The sequence below is a fragment of the Macadamia integrifolia genome, chromosome 6 (assembly GCF_013358625.1).
Source record: "Macadamia integrifolia cultivar HAES 741 chromosome 6, SCU_Mint_v3, whole genome shotgun sequence".
Taxonomy (NCBI): Eukaryota; Viridiplantae; Streptophyta; class Magnoliopsida; order Proteales; family Proteaceae; genus Macadamia; species Macadamia integrifolia.
In genome coordinates this window covers 14,594,013-14,607,806 of record NC_056562.1, presented here as the reverse complement: position 1 = coordinate 14,607,806, position 13,794 = coordinate 14,594,013, and the positions used below count along the sequence as shown (strand labels likewise).

Genomic DNA, 13,794 nt, shown 5'->3' with positions numbered 1-13,794 from the left:
CAAGTGCACTGCTGATCAGGCAGCCACATAATTAGGGATTAGTCCGTACCTAACCCCCTACGGACAAGGGGTGTAGCACATGGGGTTGTGATACCTAACCCAGCATTCTAAATGATGCACAACCAATCATTTCAATCACACATACAAACATGGGCACCTGCATGTGACCCATCTCACCTGCCTTACCTTTCTCATTTCCATTCCGTCCCATTCCATCACAATAGTACCATCAAAGAATAAATGCAGGTAAATGTAAATGCACATACACAAGCAATTTAATGCATAAACAGGATTAAACAAACACACCAAAAGAATGGGGGTTGAGAAGGGCACCCACTCACCTTGGTATTCAATTTTGGCAAGTTCACTTCTTGGATTCAAGAAAATTGCCACACTGTCACTTATGTTCCCTATTCAACAGATATTTAAATCATTAGGTACATCACAAATTCCTACATTTTATCCACTTGCTTTAAGTATAGCATTCCCATACCCAACCTATAGAGGTCTTTGTCTGTTCCTTCCTATATACATATTGATTCCTTGATTTCTTACACATTTTCTATAGTAGAATTAGATGTAGAGAATCACTATTAGATCCTCATTAGATGAAGGGGTTTCATCCATACTTACAGTCCTCGAGGTCATATGAAATTCCAAACATTGGACCCTACAGTCATGGGTTATGTTTCTCATTAATTCTTATATAAACAAATTCAAACTTATGTCCAAAGGTTTAGTAACTTGTTACACAGCCCATCTGGTTTCAAGAACCCAAATCGGTGGGTTACCTGGGTCAAAACCAGTACCATGTTTGTTGTAGTGCCCGAATTGCATCCATTTTTTATTTTGAATTTCCAATACTTATCTTAGGTCAGTAAGGAAAAAGGTTAAATGCCAAGTTGACCCAATTTTGGGTTTCAATTTATTACACCCACAACTAATATAGTCTAATTCTGCAGGCATATTGTAGGAATTTAAAGAGAACTGCAAAATTAAAGTATTTCTCATGCCTTGGCCTTCAATTTGAGTTAAACATTTATAAGTACTAACCTAACCTAATTAATTCATCTCATATTGCATAATTTCAGCTTGAATAAAATTATGTTCCTAGGGTTTTGGCAGAATTTCCACTAAATCAACTCTATTCCAGTCCTTATTGCATAATCCCTACTAAAAAAGAAGTAGTCCTATGTTCTAGGGTTTAGCAGGGATAGGGTTTTTTTACCAGTTGGGTCCCCACTAGCCCATAGAAATTAGGACTTTCTTTACTGGGCAGCTATTCTACTTACAGGGATTCCTTGGCAGTTAACAATTGCGTAAAACCCTAACCCTAGCTGGCCAATCTACATGAAATTACCTAATTAACCTTATTGCAATAGTAAGTTCACTTACCTAGGTGCAGAGTTGATCTAAGAGCAGCCTGAGGTGAGTGAGGTCCCTCCTCACTTCTCTTTCTTCCTCTTCTTCCTTCTCTTTCCTTCTTCTTCTTCTCCTTTCTTTCTTTTTCTCCTTACTGTTACAGCAGTCACGTTTGATGCAATCTCATCCCATTATCCCTTATATATAAGGCAGCCCCAAGGGTCTGTTTGGCTGGCCCTCTTCAAATATTGCTAAGGTCTGTTTGGTTGCCCTCTTAAATCCTTATAACTAAGGTTTGTTTGGCTGCCTTCTTAAGTTGGCTGCCCTCTTTTATTTCCATATAAATTACATACATACTATATATATATATATATATATAATATACCTAGTAGTCTATAAATTCATTTCCTCTAAAGTTTGCATTTCATGCCTCATTTAAGTCTCTTCCTACAGGGGTATAATGAGAATTTTGCACAACAGAGGTGAGTTCCACAGTGTAAAAACCAAAAAATTACATTCTGCTAGGCAAAATTGGCTGGCCAGTTTTGGACCTACCAGTGTGGGTGCGATCAGACCAGCACTAATGCACCAAATCCCATAAAACTCCGTAGTTAAGCGTGCTTGGGTGAGAGTAGTATTAGGATGGGTGACCCCCTGGGAAGTGCTCATGTCGCATTTTTTTTCCTACTATTCTTAGTCTTGTACTTAAACTTACCTCTTTGTCTACCCCTCCTTATGAGTTCCCCAATGATATTGGCAAGCTGAACAAGAGCAGGTGAGGTCACTTCTGCTTTCTTGGCACTCCACAACTGCCTACCATGCTAGCATTGGCTTTCTCTGCTCTTTCTTCTTGCCTGTCCACAAGTAGGGGTATAAATATCAGATTAGGGTGTTACACATTGTCCATGGGAGTGTCAATGGGTTTAGACTTATCCATGTGGAATCGTTCAGAGATCTTCTTTATCTAAGTTTCTTGAGACAAACTAAGAATATTCCTAGAGCGATTCCTAATAATCTTGATGCGTAACACAAAGTTGGCTTCACCCATGTCCTTTATCTCAAAAGAAGAGGATAATTACTCTTTAGTAGCGGCAATCATCTCCATGTTATTCCTAGCCAATAGAATATCGTCAACATATAAGGATAGAATAAGGAAACTTTTCTTGGACCGTTTCACAATCACACAGTGATCCTCTTCAATCATTTAAAAATCAATAGAGGTAATGACATGATGAAATCTAAAGTACCACTGCCTAGACGATTGTTTAAGGTCATATATAGAACGTTTGAGATGGCAGACTTTTCGCTCTTGTCCTTTAAACTCAAAATCCACTGGTTGATCCATAAAGATCTCATCATCTAGTTCTCCATTGAGAAATGTAAGTTTAAACATCCATCTGAAATGGCTCCAAATTCAATTTTACGACAATGTCTAGAATGAGATGAATTGAGGCAATTCTCACCACTGGGGAGAAAGTCTCATCATAGTCTACACCTTCTTTTTGGGTATAGCCCTTCGCCACAGGGCATGCTTTATACTTGTCAATTGAACCATCCGCCTTACCTTTGACCTTTAAAACCCATTTGTTTCCAATGACCTTTACGCCCAGAAGGTAGGTTAACTAACTCCCATATCTGGTTCTTACTCATAGAACTCAGTCATCCTCCATAGCATCTTGTCACTTATCCTTAGCAAGTGAGGAGAGTGCCTCTTGCAAAGAAGCGGGCTCATCCTCATCCTTTGGAACACAAATGGGACCTTCCCCTTTAATTTCAAAACGTCAATGGAGAATTTTTCCACGAGTGCTCCTACACACAAGGGAATCCTGATGATCGTCTAGTGGTACACTGCCATTGGTTGGCACACTCCCACTAGGCTGATGATGAGTCTCACTTTCTATGGTGATTACAAGATGAGTTAATTTCTCACCCTCCTTAAGAATAGGTGAGAAGTTTTCCTTGTCCTCTATCTTAAAGAGGTAAAGATCCCTGCTTACGTCACCAATGCTAAAAAAATCTGTCTCAATAAAGTCAATATCCTGTGACTCTATCTCGGTCATTCTTCCATCAAGGTGTTCACCGTACATAACGTAACCCTTCGAGCTGTCGGAATATCTTATAAAGATATGTTTCCTAGCTCTAGGGCCAAGCTTCCCAAACTTATGGGAGGTGTTGTAAACATAACCTGCTCATCCTCATGGTTGCATATGCCCTAAATTTGGCTTTGCGCCCTTTTATAACTCACACGGGTTCGAAGGAACTAGTTGTGAAGGCACTCAGTTAAGGATGTAGGTCGTAGTCAGAAGAGCATCCCCCCAGAAAGATATGGGGAGGTTGGCTTGCACCATCATCAACCTAACTGTTGTTTTATGGTTGTCCTTGTTGGCAACTCGGCCATGTGGTGGTGATGACATGGCAAGTTTGGGTGATAAGACCGAAAGTGATGACATGGTAGCATTGAGTGTCAATGATGAGATAACATAGCCACATTGTATGCATGGAGTGGTTTAATTCATCCATGGTAGGCGGTGAGGGTTTCTAGGTCAAAACGGGTAAAATTGGCCTATTTATAGTCGAGGGCATTTTTGATAGTAAAAATGATATTTTTGGAAGATAATTTCTTCATAAAAAAGATAGATTGTAATTTATCTAGTCCGATGCATCTGATTTTATCGTATTCCGATACCGTATGAAAAAGTTACGGCATTTGTGGCATTCAAGGGTAGTTTCAATATTGAAGATGAATTTTTTAAAGGAAGTGTTCTCTATGTAACAATACGACAAAAATCCGACCTTTCCAACAGTTCTGATTTCATCAAGTTTTGATTTTGTATGAGAAAGATGCATCATTAGAAAGGTCTATGAGCATTTTGGTCTTTTTCTATGGCTGATTCAGATGATCAGATCTTCCAGAAAGTCATAGAGCATTCAGTCATGGTTCCAACGCACTTTTTTTCACCTCGATCGGATATCGTATGAAAAAGTTATATGTGTTTCCATGAAGCCGGTTCGAAAATCCAAACTGAAAATTCATCAGTTGCTCTCGGTGTTAGGTGGATTTTTTGGAATTTATTTTTGAAATTTGTAGCACTGAGTTGTAAGGGGTCTTTAAGCATTGAAATATAAGGAGGCAGGGGCTTGATTGTAATAAAAGAGAGTATAAAGTTGTACAATGGAGGGCTCAGATGAAGCCACGTAGGCCTTATTCTCATCTAACGGCTACTGAACTTAGGTGTTGACGAGATGGTTTAGATTATTGAGCGAAGGTCCTCATTAGTGAAGTGCATCAGACATCATGCTGTGGCACGTCACCATATTGAGTCTTGATTGTGTATAGCGCATGTGCATAGAATCTATAAAGAGATTCTCCATATCTTAATCTGAGCCAATCATATTAGATCGGTTTCGATCTAACGGTCAAGATCGATGGAGCTTTATTAAAGTTAGCCAACAACGTACCGTGATACTCGCTACACTAGCCAATCGGTGATCGATAACTCATCTGACGATGTCAGCGCGTACATCATGATGATGTCATCTTTGACTTTGTAAGATTCAAATCCGTTGGTTTAATCGTACGGCTTAGATTATAAGATCTTTTAGATGAGATCTAGGGTCAGATTTCACCCTATTGCGTGCCCCGCCAGTGTAGCCTATGCCACTCCTACGAAGATTCTATTTTAGGCTATCTCATTGCTCCAACTTCAAATTGTCATATCTCCCTCATTTTAACTCAAATTTGGGTGAACCAAGTTGTTACTTCTTCGTTTTTTTCAAGTCCTACACCATGGCAGCAAGAAAAATGAGTTTTGAGTGTAGGAAGGCTACAGTTTTGGAAAGAGAAGCTTTCCCCTCTTTGTTAATCCTTAAATGAACATAAATACTTGATGATAAATGTTATAGGCCATTAAAGGAGGTAAAAGAGGTGGTTGAGGTGTGTTAATGATACATTAACTCAAAGCCAAGAAAGAAGAGAAGAAAGCAAGGATGTGTTTACTTTGAAGAGCAAGAAGCTAAGGAGAGAGAAGGTGTGAGCACTAAACTTGTCAGTACAAGTTTTCAGTCATCCTAGATAATTGGTTGTGAGATTCTCTAACCTTTGATTTACATTATATGCATGTATGTATGTTAGGGTTAGTTGTGGATGAATGTATACATGCTAGGTTAATTGTGGATGAACTGTAAGCATGTTAGCTAGTTGTGGATGTATATGCTAGGCAGAGCTTGACTGTAGGGCATTGATATAAGCCCAATTAAATTGTATTCTTTATTGAGTGCTTAGTGGGTGCTAAGCATTGGGAGTGGGTGCTTCCGTCTAGTGGGTGCTATACATTGTACTGGCATTACGAGTGCCATCTCAGCTTCGGCTTGAGAAAATCGGGTGTGGGTGCTTCCGACTGTAGGTGCAGTCAAAAGTAGTGTATTGAGTAGGTACGAAACCTTTACAGGCACTACTCCTGGGATGTAGGTAAATTATCGAACCTTGTAAAAACCTTGTGTTGTGGGTGCTTGTTGTTTGCATTTTATATTGAAGTGCGTAGAATGCAGAATGAGTGTACACATTTGGAAGTGCATATGAGAGGCTAAGTGTGCATATGACTGTGTGCAAACAGGGACAGGTGTATTAGGTTTTTCTTGATCAAACATCGGACAGATTTTTAGGGATCAGAATTGAACTTACCGATTCACCCCCCCTTAGTGACTACTGGGTTACAACACTAACCATATCTAAGTGTCCTATTTCTCCTCTCCACTTACAATTTTACTATGGAGTGCGAGAAATGGTTAATTGCTTGCGAAGCCCCTTCTCCTCACATAGTTCTTTAAACTAGTCAGATAGATACTCGCGTCCCCGATTAGTGCACAGAGTTTTTAAGCTCTTACTTGATTGATTCTCAACTATGCTACGAAGAGTTTGAAGCAATCTAATGCCTCGTAGCGGTGAGCGATCAAATACACAACCGTATCATGAATAATCATCAATTAATGTGAGAAAACAAGAAGCGTCATGGCGTGCCTTTACATTCATAGGTCCACAAATATCTGAGTGGATAAGTTTTAGAGGCTGGGTAGCTTGAACTACCTTTCCAAAAGGCTTTTGATGAGCTTTACCTGCTAGACAGAGCTCACACACAGGGAGGTTGACTTTTACGAGTGGGCCTAAAAGGCCTTCTTCTCTAGCTAACCTAGTCATCTTGTCTCGTCCTATGTGTCCCAATCTAGCTTGCCATGTAATAGATTCAGAATTATCACATATATTAATTACATAAAAAATAGATGAAGTAGAATCAATTAAATCTAATTTAAAAAATACATCAAGTAAGGATCCACGTCCAACAAAAGTACCACTCAAATAAAACTCTAAAGTGTAACCGTCAATATGGAAAGAATATCCTAAAGATAATAATGCAGAAACTGAAAGTAGATTATGCTGAATATCCATTGCGTAATGCACATCGTAAAGAAGCAAGGTGCGTCCAATATGCATTTTGAGTTGATAAGTACCAATTCCTCAAATTGCTTCACTGGTACCGTTCCCCATGAACACATTCGGGGATCCAGCTTTAATTTTGCAATAATTTACAAAATCGATCCCCTTGATCTTGCGCTATATGTTTTGTTGTTCATGTATCCACAATACAATCAGACTGTGTATGGGAAACTAAAACATGGGAACAAAAAAAGTACAAAGAGAAAGGGATTGAAATGGTACTGCTTCGGCTCAGTGCAAATCACGAGCGAAGTGCCCAATCTTTTAGCAGTTGTAGCATTTGACTTTAGATAAATCTTTCTTTCTGCCATGGTTGCCTCTTTTGTACTTGGCGAGCTTGCCTTCTTTTGGTGCCTGATTCTTAGCCATACCCTGATTTCTTGGGTTATCTTGTTTTTTGCGCTTGAATTTGTGCTTGACTCCCTGGACGACTAGGACAGTTACACGGTTCACCTTTGGCACTCCGCCTCAAGTTTCACACGTTGTGCAACATTAGCAAAATTTCTAATGCTATCATTGTGTGTGAGAACGAGCTTTATGGGGTTTCAAGAATCGGATAATGTCCTAATAATAGCTTGAGTCTGCTGCCCATCAATGAGAGTAGTCCCAGCATCTTTCAGCTTCCAAACCATGTCCTTGACCACCCTAAGGTGTTCAGGCATAGTGTGCTTAGGATCCATCTTATACATCTCAAATTTCAAGGTCATACCCCTTAAACCTTGTAGTAGATGTACCTCCGAAGTCAATGTTTAGCTAGTCCCACATGGACTTAGCTGTGGTGTGTTTCTCATAATCACCAAGCAACTGATCATACATAGCGCTTAACATAATAAAATGCGTACTGCGATCTTTATTCCCCCACTGATTAAAGGCTTTCATATCACAAGGGTGCTGAGTGGTAGAACCCTCAGCGGGTTTGTCCATAACATTGGTCAAATACTCAAGATAGTTTTGCTCTTTGAGCAAATATTGAATCTTTCGATGCCACAAATCATAGTTGGATCCAGTCAATTTTTCACCCTTGGTGAAGTCTGCAACAACATGATTAGTGGTTATATCACTACATACAAAAATGTGCAAGGTAAACATTAGGTACACATTAAGAATTTGTTCCAGAAACCCTAATTAAAATTAATGGTTCTTCACTATACAAGGTGAGACCAAAAATTTCATTAAGCTTATAATCAAATCTCACATATGTGGGTCAGGGACATAATTTCAATCGATTTCGGACAAATATAAGGAGAATTAGGTATCTCCAATCCACAAAATTGGGCTATACAAACGGATGCGTATGGGTCCCACATAGGAACGCGATTGGTACTTAAAGTGGCATGTCGACGTAGTGTAAGTGTATGATATGCATTGCAAGGCGCTTACCCTTTACAAGGCTTCTCAAAAAATAATTGCATAGTCCTAAAAAATAATTACATCCTTACATCAATCTACTGAGTAGGGAGATACAGCACTTTACATCATACACGAAGACTATCTCTAACGTACATACATGAACATACCCATTTAAATTAAATACCAATCATGATCTCCAACAAAAATAAAATAAAATAAATTGTTGTTTTACGATTGTCTTTGTTGGCAACCCAACCATGTGGCGGTGATGACGTGGCCAGTTTGGGTGTTGTGGATAAAAATGATGACATGGCAATGTCCAGTGTCACCAATGAGATAACAGAGCTGCTTGGTATACATGGAGTGGTTTGATATATCCTTAGTATGTGGTGTGGATTTCTGAGTCAAAACTGGTAAAATTAACCTATTTACGCTCGGGGGAATTTTTGGCAATGAAAATGAAATTTTTGGAAGATCGTTTCTTCATAAAAAAGATAGATTGTAATTTATCTAGTCTAGTGCATCTAATTTTGTCGCATTCCAATACCGTATGAAGAAGTTACAACATTTGTTGCAGTCGAGGGTAGTTTCGACATTGAAGATGAATTTTTTAAAGGAAGTGTTCTCCATGTAACGATACGACAAAAATCCGATCTTTCCAATGGTTATGATTTTATTACATTAGATTATGTATCAGAAAGATGCATCATTGGAAAGGTCTAGAGGCATTTTAGTCTTTTTACATGGCTGATTCAGATGATTAGGTATTCTGAAAAGTTGTAGAGCATCCAGTCACAGTTCCAACGCACTTTATTTCATCTCGATCAGATATCTTATGAAAAAGATATATGTATTTCCGTGAAGCCAGTTTGAAAATCCAAACCGAAAATTCATCAGTTGCTCATGGTGTTGGGTGGATTTTTTAGAATTTATTTTTGAAATTTGAAGGGATTTTGTGTAATTTTGAGGTTTTGAAGGTCTTAGTTGATAAGGGGTGTTTAGCACTGGAAATATGAAGACAGGGGTTTATGTGTATATAAGAGAATCAGAGGGATCCTTAATACACAGCTCAGATTGAGCCACGTCGGTTAGATTCAGATCTGACATTTCATGCAAGAGCTTGCGTTGAAGATGCTTACTCGAGGCTTCTCATTGGTGGAGTGTATTAGATATGATGGTCTGGCGCTACACCATATTGCATTGACTAGTGTGTTTCGCATGTGCATCATCACCGAAGCTTAGATTCCAATCCCTTAGATCTAGATCAAGTAGATCTTATAGATCCAGATCTGATGTTGTTTAAATGATTCTCCTTTATGGGTTAAACTGACATAGATCCGGAATATGCGCTGATGTAGCCAATCCATGGTCGACAACACCTCAGACGATGTCAGCGCCTACATCATGATGACGTCATCGGGATTCAAAACCTATAATTTAGATCTATTGTCTGTTGGTTTAATCAAACGACTCAGATTAAGAAATACCTTCTGATAAGATCTACGGACAGATCTGTGCTTTTGTTGCACGCACCGCCTGCGTAGCCTACGCCACTCCTACGAAGATTCCATTTCAAGCTATCTCATTACTCCAACTTCAATTGGTCATATCTCCCTCATTTTAACTCGGATTTGGGTGAACCAAGTTGATACTTCTTTGTTTTTTTAAGCCTATACTATGGAAGAAAGAAAAATGAGTTTTGAGTGAATAAAGGCTATGGTTTGGATAAGAAAAGATTCTCCCTCTTTGTTGGTCCTTGAATGAATATGAATATTTGATGATAAATGTTCTTAGGCCATTAAAGGAGGTAAAAGAGGTGGTTGAGGTGTGTTAATGATACATTCACTCAAACCCAAGGAGGAAGAGAAGAAAACAAGGATGTGTTTGCTTTAAAGAGCAAGAAGCTAAGGAGAGAGAAAGTGTAAGCACCAAACTTGTCAGTACAAGTTTCCAGTCATCCCAAGAAATCCGTTGTGAGATTCTCTAACCTTTGATTTACATTATATGCATGTATGTATATTAGGGTTAGTTGTGGATGAATGTATACATGCTAGGTTAGTTGTGGATGAACTGTAAGCATGCTAGCTAGTTGTGGATGTATATACTAGGCAGAGCTTGACTATAGGGCATTGAAATAAACCCAATTTAATTGTATTCCTTATTGAGTACTTAGTGGGTGCTAAGTATTGGGAGTGGATGCTCCCGTGTAGTGGGTGTTACACATTCTACCAGCACTGCGAGTGCCATCTTTGCTTCGGCTTGAGAAAATTGGGTGTGGGTGCTCCCGACTGTGAGTGTAATCAAAAGTAGTGTATTGAGTAGGTACGAAGCCTTTACAGGCATTATTCCGGGGATGTAGGCAAATTTCTGAACCTCATAAAAATCTTGTGTTGTGGGTGTTTATTGTTTGTATTTTATATTGAAGTGCGTGGAATGCGGAATGTATGTACACACTTGAAAGTGCCTATGAGAGGCTGAGTGTGCATACTACTGTGTGCAAACAGGGACAGGAGTATCAAGTTTTTATTGGCCAGACATCGGACAGGGTTTTAGGGATCAAAATTGGACTCACTGATTCACCACCCTCTCAGTGACTGCTGAGTTACAACAATTGATATCAGAGGTGATACTCAGTGATAGTTTGATCAACAACTGAGTGATCCAGAGGCAGTGACAGTGACAGTATGGTTGGTGAAGGCTATTTAGGATATGCACCAAAGCTTGATGGATCTGATTTTATCTTGTGGAAGAGGAGAATGCAGTTGTACCTAGGTTCACTAGGTTATGATGTTTGGGCATTAGTTCTAATTGGGTACAAGGAACCTGAAGGAGGTCTGGTTGACAATGAAGCTAAGAAGGCTTATTGTTACAATCAGAAGGCTGTGAATGTAATATTCTCAGCATTGGATAGAGTGTGATGGCTAAGGTAATGGGTTGTGACTCAGCCAATGATATCTGGGAAAGACTGAAGAGCATTTATGAATGAGATGAAAAGATAAGGAAAGCAAAGCTTCAGGCCTTCAGAGGCCAGTTTGAAAGTCTACTAATGCAAGAGGGAGAGAATATTGACAGTTATATGACCAGGGTAAATGAAGTGGTCAACTCTATTAGGGGTCTGAGAGCCAATCTAGAGGATTCAGTTGTTTGTCAAAAAATACTGAGATCTTTGTTGGCCAAGTATGACTCCAAGGTGTCAGCTATTGAAGAGGCAAATGATCTAGACACTATCACTCTTGAACAAGTGCATGGCACTTTCACAACTCTTGAAATGAGATGAAAAAGGGGCAAGTCCATTGACAAACAAGATGCTTTCAAGGCAATGAAAAACTTGAAAATCACATAGAAGAAGAAGCAGTCTATGGAGGATACTGATGAGTGAAGATGGGGTTACAGTTCATTTCACCAAAAAGTTGAAAAGGGGAATAGGAAAATACAAGGACAAGTTACCTTTCAAATGCTTCAACTGTGGAAGGGTTGGACATTTTACAGCCAAGTGTCCTAACCAAGGAAAAATAGAAAGTGATGAAGATGAAAGTGAAAAGAAAAGTCATTTCAAGGGAAAGAAGAAGTTCTTCTCAAACATATACAAGAAATGCAAGGAAAAGAAGAAAATGTTGGTTTCTAAGAAATGCAGTGACACATCTGATGAAGAGTCTGAAGAATCATTTATTGATGAAAATGATGAGGCTATATTCATGGTCTCAATAGATGTGAAAGAGAACAAAGAAGATTCTTCTAGCAAAGTAGATTCTACAGAAGAAGAAGAGGAAGATGAAAAATCACATTTAGAGGTTGAACTCACAGTTGCCCTTAGAGAGCTTAAAAGAGAAAGGAAGAAAGTGAAAAAGGTCACTCAAGACCTTAAAGGGCAAGAACAAATAGTTCTTGAGTTGAGAGATCAAACCAATAAGTTAAGAAAGACCTTAGATGATCTTGAGTATCAACTCTCATAGAAGACCATAGACTGCAACACTCTTGAGTTAGAGAAAGTGGCTTGAAAGCATAACTAGAGGAGCAATATGAGATTCTTGCACGATTTGAAGGTTATGCAGATGAGCTAGCCTTATTAAAGGCTAATGTTGAAGATTATGGGAGAACTGAGATTGAAAGAGGAGACTTAGAAAATGAAGATGTTATAGATGTCTCTACTCCAAAAAAGCATCCTAGCAGTAAGAGGCTTAATGACATCATCAATGCTCAAAGACTGGCTCACATCAAATTTGGGCTTGGATTTTTTAGGGAATCTTCTAAAAATACCAAGGCAAATGGTAAGGGAACAGTACATAATCCTATCAAAATCAATGACAGGAATGCTCAAAGAGGGAAGGCACATGTTGCTACTGCTGGCAATGTCAAGAGAGCAGTACAAAAGATAGAGTGCAGACTGATCCAATCAGAAGAGAAAATCCCTCTATATTCCATAAGACTAACCATGCTAGACAACCACAGTTGGCAAGGCCAAGCAAGAGAGCAGAGAGCTATGGATATAGTCAAGGTCCTCAACAGAGACCTAGAGCATTTGACAACTTCAGAGCTCCTTACAGATGACAGATGGAACCTATGATGCAGAGGCACGCATTACAAGGTTATTATTACAAATGCAACACTTTTGGACATAAGATCTTAGATTGTAAGTTTAACATTGGTTTAAGGATTTATGTAGACAGAAATCCTTTTGCACCCCTTATGGAGGAAACAGATGAATGTTACAGATGCAATAACCTTGGACATATTGCAAGAAATTGTAGAACTATGTTTCCCCCACAAAGACAAGAGAACAGAGGTAAGCAGAGAGTTTTCAGAAACACAAAAGATGATGAGATGGAGAGACAGTTCTTAAGACAAAAGAAAACAAAAAAATCTCAATCTGTCAAGAAATTCTAGGTTCAGAGAGAAAGAGTAGAAGATGAAGAAGATGCATCAGTATTTGTTATTCAGAGAGTTTTTAAGGCTCAAAGATACTCTACTCCATGGATTCTTGATAGTAGTTGCTCAAGCCACATGACATGAGATAAGGAAAGGTTTGAACAATTATATGACTTTGAAGGTGGATCTGTGAAGTTTGGCAACAACAATAGTGCTAGAATTACAAAGACGGGGTCCATAAGTCGGAACCATAGGAAGACGAAATCCCTTGATGTCTTGTATGTTGAATGACTCAAACATAATCTTCTCAGCATCAGTAAAATTTGTGACAAAGGGCATGAACTAACTTTCACTAGTAATGGGTGTGAGATAAGAAGATCAAGCAATGGAAAGGTTGTAGCTACTGGACAGAGATCTTCAGGGAACATGTACATCTTGATAGAGTTAGAGAAAGATTCTTGCATGGTCAGCATAAATGAGGAGACATGGTTGTGGCACAGAAGACTTGGGCATATTGGTTTTAAGAACCTTGCCAAGATTTCTTCGAAGAAGGTAGTGAGAGATGTTCCTAAGTTGAAGAAGCTCTCCAATCCTATATGTGCATCTTGTCAGAAGGGAAAGCAAATTAGAATCTCTTACAAGTCTAAGGAGTACTATTCTAGTTCACCATTGGAGTTGATTCACACAGACCTATGTGGTCCTATGAGGACACCTAGCACCTCAGG

General features: G+C 39.0%; 1 pseudogene; it reads left to right on the top strand.

Moving 5' to 3' along the window:
* The first annotated feature begins 1,923 nt into the window (after positions 1-1,923).
* Positions 1,924-2,041, top strand: LOC122083023 (annotated as a pseudogene).
* The last annotated feature ends 11,753 nt before the right edge of the window (positions 2,042-13,794 follow it).